The 11,822-nt window shown below is 36.8% G+C and overlaps 1 pseudogene; it reads left to right on the top strand.

Annotated features, from left to right (window-relative positions):
* The first annotated feature begins 7,614 nt into the window (after positions 1-7,614).
* Positions 7,615-7,797, top strand: LOC145716606 (T-cell receptor gamma alternate reading frame protein-like; annotated as a pseudogene).
* The last annotated feature ends 4,025 nt before the right edge of the window (positions 7,798-11,822 follow it).

The raw sequence follows: 11,822 nt of genomic DNA, 5'->3' as shown, positions 1-11,822 counted from the left end.
GGGAGGGAGGGGGGAGTAAGGAAGGGAGTGAGGGAGGGAGGAAGGAAGAAGGAAGGAAGGAAGGAAAATGGAAGGAAGGAAGGAAGGATCGAGATCTGGATTTCAAATTTCTACTCAGCCACTTAACTCACAGCACAATCCAGGGAAGATACTACATCTTTCTCATAGGGTTGCTGGGGACTGAAGGAGGCTCGATACAGGACAGGTCTAGCACAGGATCAACACATCACAGTGTCCTTTCCCGTTACAACTGAACTGCTTCCTTGAGCCATCTCAGCTAACACAGAAACTCAGAGACTCTTCTAAAGTCACACCATACATTGTCCTCCAAACAACAGTAAAGTTTGCTTTATTTTGAAAAGCTAAGAATTGTGAATTGGAAAAGAATCGAGGATAATAAACCAAAGGATATTTTTGCTCCAAGATTTTTCTTCATTCACAGTAGAGTGTAGAAATATAATAACCTCTAAAGCAATAACTACAGTAATTTTTAATATTCACCAAACTTTGTGAACTTTCTACAAACTACTGATCTATAAAATGTATATACTTCTGCATAGTTGTGGGATTATTGTCTCATTTGTTATTATACAGAATTAAACTTTTCTTCCAATTCTCATGATAGGCATAGAGCTCCCCACATTCTCACTCAGAGTGAAAAAGGGCTCAAAGATAGTGTGTTTGAAGCAAAACCTAAAGTACAATGCAAGAGTATTGTTCCCAAGGGGAAGATAACAATGAATTATTATAACATAGGTGTTTTGGTGAGGTCTTCTGGGACCTGATAGTTCTTTATATCAGGAACATAATAAAATAACACTGAGACAGACCATATTAATATCTTTCATTGGTTCTAAAGCAAACTTTCCTCCCCTCTCCTTGCCTCTGAAGAACAGGACTGCCACTGCATCCCCAGTCCTGATGCATGCCCCCTCTTGGAGAGAATTCTGACTAGTCATTGGCAACGCCAACTCCATGGATATACATGTCTTCAGCTTGGATTTGTAGGTTGACTATATTCCAATCTTATCTTTCCATGTTTTTATGTCCACTGTCAACTTTGTCAAGTATCTCTGATTTTCTCCTTTGTTTGATAAATGTAGATAGCAAAATGAGAATCTCTCAGGATCAAGTCTCCTTTAACCAAAGACATGAGAGAACAGTGCACATAAGGTTGCAAGCTGTCTGGGGTTTCCCCGAAGACTATTATGCATGGTACCAACCAAAAGAAGGGGAGCCCCTGAAATGAATCCTATATGGCTCAACCAATATTACCTGTAAAACGAGCCCAATTTTGGCTTGGACACAGATAAGAAAGACAACAGAGTCTTTTACCTGATAATCAATAATGTCCTCAAGTCTGATTAAGCCCCGTCCTATTGTGCTGCTGGGATCTCACAATGTCACAAAGTCAAAAGGGACCTGTAAGAAATCCTTCTTCATTACTAACCCTCAACTCCTTTCTCACTTGAGCAACCATATCAGACCCTTTCCTGCTCTTTTTTTTTTAAATAATGTTTTATTTATTTATTCATGAGAGTCAGAGAGAGAGAGAGGGGCAGAGGCAGAGGGAAAAGCAGGCTCCCCGCCTAGCAGGGAGCCCGATGCGGGACTCAATCCCAGGACCCCGGGATCATGACCTGAGCCGAAGGCAGACACTTAACCATCTGAGCCACCCAGGCGCCCCCCTTTCCTGCTCTTAATCACAGGTTCATAAGCTGTTGGAACAAGAAGGGCTCTTTAGACATACATAGCTCAATGCCCACACAGCAAATGGGATGTGGGGGCCGAGGGATGGCAAATTCCTTGTCCAAAACTAGTTAACCACAGAGGTAGAGCTACACGTGCATTTCTGAAGATCACAGAATAGCTTCCAAAAGGCTTTTTCTTTCAACATATCAGAGAACTGGGTTTTGTTTTAAAATTTTGGTTTAAATTGGAATCTATTATATGATGGAAGATAGACTTCTACAAATTTATTCCTTCATTCCAGGAATAATATGTCATTACACAAATAATATTTCTCATTTTGCATTATATAGTAAAAAATCATTTTGCCAAGTTGTAAAAGTAGCTGATTAAAAATGGAGAACATTGTTCACATTTCTCAAGTATATTTTTATTGACATATTTGCATTTTGGGTTACTGAAGAGTTTCCTCCTTTAGAAATACAATCCCAAATTGCTAATGGAGCAGGTCTGGTGTTTGTGAGAACAGAAAGGCTTTTCCTTTGATGTGATTTCTGAGCAGTTTCACGCAATTGAATACCTGGAAATCAAAACCTCTTAATTGATGGTAATTTTCCTGGTAATTTAGGTAAGTAGTTGGTTGACCAATTACTCCCTCTCTCTCTCTTTTCTTTTGCTCTTATTTTTTTTTTTTTTTGCTCTTTTGCTTTTATTGTTTCTGCTTTCTATTGTTTCTGTGATTAACTGCCTCCTTGGAAAACAGATATTGCTGTCTCTTAATCTGAGGAAAACTTATAAGATATCAGATGCCATGAAGCTTATATTCAAGGACTTCCAAGGGAATGAAGAAGATCAAATTGCCAGTACAAGGTTTCTACCTGCTGGTCCTGCCATGAAGCTCAGAAGGCTGACATTTTTTGCAGAAGCTCTAACCAGTGTGGTTACTCAGGCTGGATCAAGATATTTGCACAAGGAACTAAGCTCATAGTAACTCCCCCAGGTAAGTAACTCTGTTCTGTTTTGACCCTGTGAATGGAATACTGATAGATGGTTTTTAGAAAAAACAATGTAGGATCACCTCAGCATATGGACAGTAATTTTGCAGCTACTGATTATTATATATGGAAAGAAAATTACTTTGCAAATGATTTATTTACTTCCCTGTGTGTAAGCAGATTAAAATTCTACCTTCAGAATATATACACACACAAAAATAGACTCAGGCTTGAAATTAAAATTATTTTTAGGACTGTGCCTACAAACCATTGGTGTGAGTTATTGGTTCAAAATGCTTTTCTTTTCTTTTTTTTTTTTTAAAGATTTTATTTATTTATTTGACACAGAGAGAGAGAGTGAGCACACAAGCAGGGGGAGCAGCAATCAGAGAGAGAGAAGCAGGCTCTCCACTGAGCAGGGAGTCTGATGCGGGACTCGATCCCAGGATCCTGGGATCCAAAATGCTTTTCTTCTAATTGGTCTTTTAAGTGAGAAATGCTTTGATTAAGTACCTCTAGTATTAATAGTGTTCCTTTCTTAATGAATAGTGCTCCTTTCTCTAATAACCTGCAAAATATGTGATTGCTTTTGATCTCATCTTTAACAGCAGTGTAAAAAAAATTAACTCTTACAGTAAATGATGATAGAACATCAATAATCCCCTTATTACTCTAACTTCTCAGAGAGGAGGCTGAGACTGGTCAAAATTTGTGTTATTGCTAGTCTTGGGGTATTACCTAAATATGGTCCAGTTTAATGAAATTTGTGAGCTCAGTAAACCACTTCAGCTCCAGCGTCCATGAAAAGAGTTTGTGTGGTTTTACACTTTCATTTGTTCATTTATTGTTTCAGCAAACATTTACTGAACAGTTATTCTGGTGGATGCTAGAGATAAAAGGGTGAAAAAGACACAGTCTCAACACTAAAAAGCTTCTAGTCTAGAGGACAACTATTCTAGACTGTGGTTTCATTGGGTCCCGTGCTTTTCAGCTTGTGGCTGCGAGAGACTTGGAATGTCTTGGATTCATGAGCTCATTTGTTGTCTTAACTTATGAAATACCTATTGCTTATAAAATCCATATATTTTGTTTGATGGAAGAATTTGATAAAATGGCCTGAAACCATCCCACTAAGGAAAATCATGATATTAGCTAAGATTTATTGTGGGTCAGATACCATGCTGACTAGTCTAGTGCTTTATCTCATTCCTCAACAGCCCTATAGAGTATATCCTCTTATTCCAAATTCACAGATGAGGATACTGAGGCTTGGAGAAATTCAGTTATTTGTATAGTCACATGGCTAGTTACTATGGTGAAGAGTGGGATCCAGTAGAGACTTGTCCATTCCAAAAAGCATGGTCTAGACCATTATGTGATACTAGAAACATTAAGCCATATTTTTATATTCCGAATATATAGTCTTTTGTAGCCTGACCTTTCAAATAGACTCTTTAGTTGAATGCTTAGCTAGTAATAGCTCATAATTTGTATGACTCCTCATGTGGAAAATAATGCTTCTGCTTCTAATCATGGCACTAAAATTGCCTCTCTTCCCCCGAGACATCAATTAAGTCATGCTGAATATGCACTTATTAAATTTTCAAAATGTGATTCTTGGGGAATTTCTATTAAATGACAAGTCCTTTGACACCATTGAATTCAACTTTTTTCTGTATTGGCATCAAATTTGCTGGAAATATGGAAGCTGGCAGAAGAACGGGAGCAGTTGTACTACATGCAGGACTCAGCTGCAGAACTCAGAGCTGCCTTTGCACTCCGGCTGGGACAGCTGCAGGGAGAGCAAACCAAGCAGGATCCTCTGATGGGCAGCTCAGGATTCTAACTCAATACCCTGGAACCTGTTAGGGTAATTTCAAGTTCAGAGAGGCAGTCTTTCTGTAATAAATATGTTACAAGATCAGCATTAAGATTTCAGACTCTGTAACAACTCATCTCGTCGCTGATTAGTGGGGATTGGATTCAGGAAAGAATTTACTTTAATCAAACTAGATACCCACCCCTCAATACATAGAAAGAAAAACAAATACCTATAAAAGCACTGAACATTCATTTAGTAAATACTTTTTTGTTCCTCTTTGAAAACAAAAGAAATAATAGCTGTAAATTATCTCTAGTAAAAGAAGTGATATCACACAAGAAAACCCTTTAAAAGAAGAGATATCTAAGGGTCAAGAAAATGGAAAAGTAAAATCATACTCCCCAACTCCTGTGAGTGAGATGGGAAAGACAGACCCAAGCTGTCCAGGCAGAGAGGGGTCAGTTAATCCATTCTTGGCTATGATCATATCTAATGTGATTTTGCTTGAGCTTTATCTTTGTTTAATGTTAACAAGGCCCATTTTTATAAATCTATATAAATATTGAAAAAATATGGGCACAATTTTAAAAGACGCACAAAGAGAGATTTCTGTAAAAGCTTTTCAGGTGAGATTAGTATGGCTGGAGCAGAATCAAAGTGTTTGGTCTTGGCACAAAGCTCAGGGTTACAGGTAAATTACATTCTTCAGTATAAGGGAGGGGAGGGAGGCTGGTAATGCAGGGGCTGCAGTCCAGGTGCTGGCGCTGGCTCAGAATTCTAGGATTTGGTCCCAGTTTGGTCACAAATAGTAGCAGGATCCTTGGAGAGGTTGGTGACTCTGTCCCAGTCCTAGGGGTAGTTGCTGCCTGAGCTAGCATGGAGGACATTAGCAAGGAGCTAACTAGCTGCAGCAAGGGGGGGTTTCTAAGATGTTAGAGCCATTTGGGATTTCTGTGTTGAAAGTTTTGTAAAGAGGTTTATACATCTTATTTATTTGATTTCAAAAATAACCAATGGAAAAGAATGAACAAAAATCTGCTACACTTTCATTTGTCAGAGGATGATTAAGTATCAAAATACTTAATGTGTAAACATATTCAAGAATGTTATAAGCTAAGTTTTCCCCCCTAAATTCAATCTACTATATTTGTTCATTCTTCACTAGCCTTAGAGATGAAATTTTGCCTGAATGAGGGAGAACATCTCACAGGGATGTTTCTAGCACATTAGGTCTGCTCAAATAAAAGTTTTCAAGAATTTTCACAAAGGTGGTAAAACATTGAAAAAAATGAAAGAAATGATGTATCTTGCTTTTCTTCATGGTTGTGATGATAGGCACATATGAATTCATAAACTGAAAAGTGAGTTTCTGGTCCTCTTTTTTCCAACTGACTACATAATCAATGTATATTCTAGCAATCAAATTAAATAATGCTCAGTTAACTATTCCTTTGAGGAAATTGTGAAAGCTTAAGATTCATTTTATCCAAAAGAATAAAACATCAAGAATCCAGCTGAGGAAAAGGGACAGGAGGTAAAAACAGGGTGGTGTTGTCCAGAAACGTTTCAGTTTCATCATTTGATTTTCAATTTCTTGACTATAATGAATCAGAAGTATTCCTATAAAAAAGCACAAAGTTTCTAAGATGAAAGTTGAATTCCTTAATATATTGACTAGAGGCTAAAATTATGTAACCATGATGTACAATTGAAAAATTAATCTTTAACATGCCTTTTTAAATTAAAAACAAAGTGTATGGTTGAAAAATATACAGTGTCTTATTGTTATAATCAATAAAATACTATTTGCACTGCAAACAAGATGTATGAATTTAAAATAAGCACGTTATGTCCTAATTCTACTTACACCATGAATAAGAACTCATTGTTTGCTTACTGATTTCGTATAAAAATCAGGAGCTTTGCTACACAGGTAGACATTCTCATGAATTTTTCCCCCCAAAAAAATAGAATATTAAGAGCCCCCCCAAAAGAACTTTTCCTTCTCTTCTCAAATGAGAAATCCAATTCCTCTTTTCTTAAGAAATTGAATTATTAAACTAACCAAACTAGCCCCAAAAGAATATCAGAAAACTACTTGAATTTCATTTGGAAATCAATTTTAAAAGGGTTCTAACATTTGTAATTTTAATCATTAAATTAATAGTAAATGTATAATCAAGTAACATACCAACATTCAAGTGACACACCTTTAAAACTATGATGTTTTGTTACATATTTTGACATTATGTCAAAAAACTATGGAACCGTAACTTTTACACTACTCGTTATATATATATATTATTCAGCAGGTGAAATCACAGAATACTGTGGCATTCTAAAACTGTTCAGCAGCTTTCTAGGGCAGATTCAACTTTGAGAGGAGACTCTGAGAGTCCAAATTCTTCATAGTATGTCTTCTTAGGGTGGCTTCTTAGTTATACCTAAATTGTAAATGAAATTCCAATATAAAATGTGCTTTCAGTGAACATCTTCCAAAGCAAAACAAAATTCTGGTAAGTGTGTTACTTGATAAAGCTAATATAAAAGCATTTCTGAAAATAAGTTTTTTAATAGCAGTTTTGGAAATACTGCCGCTTTGCTTCTAAATTCAAGGCATTGTAAATATTTGGGAGGTGCAGTTTTAAACATTGTCCTACTTAAAATCCTGGAGTGGTTCAGATGAGAGATTGAGATGTTTTATAAAATCAGAAATCAAGTAGGAGACCTCCATTACTTCAGAAGTGGACATGGGATCCATACTTGAAGATTTAAAGGTCAACTTGATAGATTGTCAAGTATGTGTTACAGTAGATTCCCATTCAAAAAGTGTGTATTGTTTCAAAAAATTTCACGTTTTAATTCAGACTCCATCACTTAGTAGCTGTGACTTTAGGCAGATTACATGACTTCTTGAATCTGTTTTCCCATTGAAAATAAGAATAATCAGTACCTCATAACCCACTGTGATGAAAGACCATGATAAGCACTAATTCTATGGCAAATTTCCTTCATTTCACTCTGTGCTAGGTGGTTCCAAACCACACAATGTTTGTATTTCTATAATAATGTTTTTAATTGCTATTCCATTTTCCCCCACAGATAAAAGCCCTGATGCAGACAATTCCCCCATTCCCACAATTTTTTTTCCTTCAATTGCTGAAATAAAATTCCATAAGGCTGGAACATATCTTTGTCTTCTTGAGAATTTTTTCCCTGAAGTTATCAAGATACATTGGAAAGAAAAAGATGGCAAAACAATTCTGAAATCCCAGCAGGGAGACACCATGAAGACTAACGACACATACATGAAATTCAGCTGGCTGACCGTGACTAAAAAGTCAATGGCTAAAGAACAAAAATGTATTGTCACACACGAGAATAATAAAGGAGGGGTTGATGAAGAGATTCTTTTTCGTTCCATGAAAAAAGGTATGTGCATATAGATATAGAAATACAAGCTTCCAGTGCCCTTTTTCTTCAAAGGAAATGCCCCACCTTTTCTGTTAAATATTAATGAAAAGAAACAAACAGAAATCTTTCTAAATGTTGTTACCTTTCATGGTAGCATAAATGTCCTTCTATTTCCCCAGCGAATTGAAATAGTATGGGCTTTGGAACATTAAAAAAGAAAAAGGAAAAGAAAAATTCACTTACCCTTTCTCACCTCAGTTTATCATCCAAAATATGAAGGGTATAATGATGTTTTTTAGGATCATTGTAGGGATTAAATGAAACAATACACATGGAAGCATCTAGCAACTTGCACACCATATATGCTCAAAAAGAGAGTCTGCTTTTGATGATCATACTTGATCAGGAAATAAAAACAATTACACGTCTTTCAGGAATGTTCTACTCAGAAGTCAAAGTCCCTCTCACTTCGATCTGGTCTACTCAAAGTATAACCCATCAACAATGAGTTGGTGACAAAATGCTATTCATTTGATAGAACCAGATCCCAACTCAATAAAAAACAGAGTAATTTGGGTGTTGACGTTTTAGTATGGTCTTGGATTTTTTAGATTTGAATTTTATATACCACCATAAGGTGAAATTTGATAAGTAAAGATTGGGTGAGGCTAATGTTTACATTCTTCCATTCTATACAATGAATGTATTCCTTACCATTGATAAAGCTGCTCAGCAAACATCATTGCAGTCCTACTGTGTGCCAGGCCTGGTAGGGATGCAGGATGAACTACTGCCTCAAGGAGGATCACTACAGTAGAGAGAACATGCTTTTCCTAATCACTCAAGGTCGCTCATGATTCAGGCATGATTTAGGCATGGTGCCCCAAATGAACCTCATTGGGGCAGATGCTGGACATATTTAGACAGTGTGGGCAGACGGCTAAAGGTGCCCTGGCCTGGCTGTGGTCCAGTAACTCACTACACTCAGTCAAGTCCTGGTATTAACATCACAGACCAAAACCCCAGTGGGACCATGAGCAGGAACCAGTCTGTACTTTCCGTGCGGTTCACAAGCCCTTGGGAAGCAGCGGGAAACAAACACATAACAAAATATGCAAAGACCTTTGCAGTGTACCACTCTGAATTGCTGAAGTAAATCTTTATCCTCTTGGATCCTTAGTGTTTCCAACAATCAAATTAGGGTGGAACATTTATCTTTCCTTTCTCCTGGCTTGTGATGAAGAAGCGCAATAATGTCAGTGAAAATGCTTGGTTTTGAAAGCATGACATGGCTGCATTTATTCATGTTTATTGTATTTATGTATATCCTTTCCTACGATAACTGAATTAAGATTACAAACAGCCCTAATTTTTTATTTCTACAGCTAAGAAACAGAGAGGAGGCAAATGACCTAAGCATAAGCTTAATGTAATCACTGGGCTGAAGTCCTTTACGTATTGATTTTTATTGATCAAAGTAAAGATATACTATAGTACGTTCCATGGTAATGATTATAGAAAAGGGAGAAGTTCTTATTCATGATGTGTTTTACTTGGGAATTAATTTCTGAAAGAAATGTCTCCCACGGTCTTCTCATAGCAACAAAGCTATTGAGGGCATTTCTGTTAATGCCTTTCTACAGCAAATTTCTAATGCTGTTTCTTATAAGTGTTTTGTTTATTCTTTTTGGTTTTGATGAAAGCTAAAAATATATAGAACATGGAAGCCCAAATCCATGAAGTGATTTTGAAGAGATGAAACTATCTGGTCCAAGTTTTCAACCAACTTGATTGAGAAAGAGGACCTAGGGCACACACACAGATTTTAATTGGAAAAATTGTTACCTTAATGCTTTTCAATCAATCAATGCATGATGATAAGAAATTTTTATTTCTCTTTTATTTCACTTCTCTTTCTCTTTTATTTCTCTCAGTAAAGCCACTGTATGGAAAAGAAAAGGACTTTTAAGACACTTTAAAGTCAGTTCTTGAGGATAATTTAACATCTAAACATGATTATATAAACATTTTATTTTGGGTATTTACCCCAAAGCCTATACCTCGAACCCATTTTTTTAAGAGTGCACCAATAGAAGATTGTGTGGAGTGCATAAAAGTGCACACCAGAACCATGCCTGTGTGGATAAGGACATATGGAGCAGAAAAGGATAAAACAAAACAAACTTGCAACTCTCTCTTCCTGCATCCAATGGTCAATGATCTTTTAAAGGAATTTTGTCTTTGTATGTATGTTGGGCATTTTTTTTTTACACTGTAGAGAAATACAACTCTCACCTCAGGTTTTAAATGTTCGGAAAACTGTAATTATTATTGCTCTATCTTCTGTCCCTGGAAAGAAGTGAACTAAAATGGTGAGCTTCTGCAATAAAAAGGACATTTGTTAAGACTAGTTAAGATATCTGGAAGAGATGATGTCTGAGAGTCCACAATGGTGGAGTATATTTGATTTCAATGGATTGTTTTACAAGGTACTTGCCACATGTTCTAGCTCATCTAAACCTCCACAACTGACCTTTGAGTGCTGGCTCTACCAATCACTGGTATGACTTTTGGCAAGTTAATTACTCACTAAACCTTATTTCCTCGTGTCTAACATGGAGGCTTCCAAATTCATCTCATGTCATTGTTACTGGGGGATCAGATGAGATGAATAATGAACTTTCACATAGTGCCTTGTACAGTAACAATTACTCAATAGGAATTGGCTTTCATTAGTATTATTGTCATGTCTGCAAACAGCACCCTCACTCCAGAAAATCATGGGCAGGAGTTGGGGATACTGGGGCATGCATGATTTGGAAAGGTAGGGCTGCTCTCTATAGCTTAGATGGAAATTGACCTAAACCAAACTCCTTCAAACATCTAAGATTCTGCTGTGGATTCTAGGGTTGGATGAATTCATTTTGGTAGCAACCCTTCATGTCAGCAGTGGGTGCTGAGGACGGTACAGCAGCCAATGTTCCTGGTTATTTTTCCATTCAAGTATTTATAGAACACCTACTGTGCGGCAGGCTCTGCACTGGGAGCTATGAGCACAGAAGGAAACAAGGTAGTCTTAGACATTACCCTCCTGTTGTGAGAAAAGAAGAAAAAAATGCATCATTCATGAACTTCAACATCTTCATGTGCAGAAATACAATATATGAATTGATCTACTGAATTACATAGAATCAGACCAACCATTTCTGGAATTGTGAGGCTCATATTAGTAATGGCTCACCTCTCTGTTGACTAATTGTTTTATCATCTATCTATCATCTATCTATATCATCTATCTATCATCTATCTATCCACAACACAGACACCTGTCAAATGATGAATATGAACATTTGAATAATACTTGTTCTCATTTCTTTTAGAGCTCACTGCTCTTGATTCTACAAAAATTGAAGAAGGTAAGTTTTTGTCTATGTTTGCCTTTATGTTATGCTAGAGCATTTTTTTCCTCCTGATCAATTTAACTTTTGAACTCCCCTGGCTTCAGGTAGAAACCTCAGAATAGCTGGATCTTACAAAATAGGCATCTTCACACAGTAAATGCTGTTTGGATGTGAGAGGCCTATAAATTAGGGGTGCAATGATATGATCTTAATTCTTTCAGTATTGGACTTCATTTCTGTGGCCTTTGTTTCTCCTAAGGAAATATGATATCAAGTTGCTTCCAGTGTTGTTGTTTTTTTTTTAAGTCTTTGTTTTAGCTGGCAGTTAATAACTGCCAAGAGTTTGATACAGAAGGTGTGATGCACTGTGAGTGCATTTTGTTTAATTCTCTTAATACTCACTGTGAAGGATTTTATTCTCATTTTACACATGAGGGCAAGCAACTGAAATTAACTAAGTCCCTTGCACCATGCCACACAGCGAGATCTGGGTCTTCAACT

The sequence above is a fragment of the Leptonychotes weddellii genome, chromosome 12 (genome assembly GCF_054177405.1).
Source record: "Leptonychotes weddellii isolate Sample4059 chromosome 12, ASM5417740v2, whole genome shotgun sequence".
In the NCBI taxonomy this organism is placed as follows: domain Eukaryota; kingdom Metazoa; phylum Chordata; class Mammalia; order Carnivora; family Phocidae; genus Leptonychotes; species Leptonychotes weddellii.
Note: the sequence above shows the minus strand (reverse complement) of the source record. Positions and strands in the feature narration are given on the sequence as shown.